Below are 1168 nucleotides of genomic sequence, written 5' to 3'. Positions count from 1 at the left end.
AAAAAAAAATATGCAAAAATATAATGGAACAAAACTTCCTTAAAATCAAAGAAAGACTTGAATTTGCAGCTCAAAAAGCAAACCATGTTCCAGGAAAGTTTGATAAAGTACTATTAACACGGAATAGTGTTATTAATCCTGGTGAAGTTACTGATAAGGAAAAAGCATGATTGTTTCAGGCAGAAAAAAAGCAAGCTCTCTAGAAAGAAGAAAATTAGGTTGCTTCCGATGCATTCACAGCAACTCTCAATGCCCAAAGACAGTGGAGCCATGCCTATAAGCTCCCAGGGGAAAGTATAACTCAAAAATTTCATATCTAGCCAAGTTAGTCTTTAAGTATAAGGGTAATAAGCAGGTATTTTCAAGCAGTTGAGAACTCAAGAAATACAACACTCAAAGGTCTAGAACAATCTATCTCTCAATGAACTCCATTCAAGCAAAAAGACAAATAACCCAGGAAGAATGGAGAAACCATGGTAAAAGGACTCATGGTGGACAAGGAATACATTTAATAAAGAAAGAAGACTTACCGTGGGAATTGTGGTTACTGAACAAAATGCAAATATTACAAACCTTGACAGTGTAAAAAGAATATTATAACCAATATATGAGGATCAAGGGAAGGGGAAGAAATATGTGTTTTTCAACCTCTTCTTTCAAATAGATGATCTAGCTGAGACATATCTTTTTTTTAATAACTTCAAACAATGTTCTTCATAATAACTTTAGTGGGACTTTTTTAGCAAGTAATATCTTTTGTTGTGAAGAAATATTCATCTGACCTTCAGCAATTCCTTTAATTTTACTTGTTTCTTTTACTTTTGTTAAATTTGCTATGTATTCAATTCAAATTTTGTTAAATTTAACCATTTATAAAAATATCATTATAGTATAATCCCGTATCTGTAAACTATCTATAAAACTTTCTGTATAAAACTATCTGTATGCTTAGAGTTCCCTGAATTAAGTTTACCAAATATTAACAGTGGTTACTTATGAATGGCATTTTTTTTTCTTTTCACTTTAAAGTTTTATAACGAGTGGTATCGTTTTTACAAAAACAATGAATATTTCTTTCAAAATTTGCTTTCAATTTAGCAGCAACTCTTCTGTATCTCCGCAGTACAAAGATTTCTGACAACGAAAAGGAAATGAACCTAAATCTACC

The 1168-nt window shown here is 31.2% G+C and overlaps 1 protein-coding gene across 1 annotated transcript in view; it reads right to left on the bottom strand.

Moving 5' to 3' along the window:
• Positions 1 to 1168, bottom strand: part of ADAM23 (ADAM metallopeptidase domain 23) — a 171410-nt gene that overhangs the window by 104474 nt on the left and 65768 nt on the right. The gene's annotated exons all lie outside the window — the stretch shown is intronic.

This window comes from Trichechus manatus, unplaced genomic scaffold (genome assembly GCF_000243295.1).
Source record: "Trichechus manatus latirostris isolate Lorelei unplaced genomic scaffold, TriManLat1.0 scaffold00056, whole genome shotgun sequence".
NCBI lineage: Eukaryota > Metazoa > Chordata > Mammalia > Sirenia > Trichechidae > Trichechus > Trichechus manatus.
The sequence above is the reverse complement of the archived record's forward strand: the minus strand, read 5'-3'. Positions and strand labels throughout refer to the sequence as shown.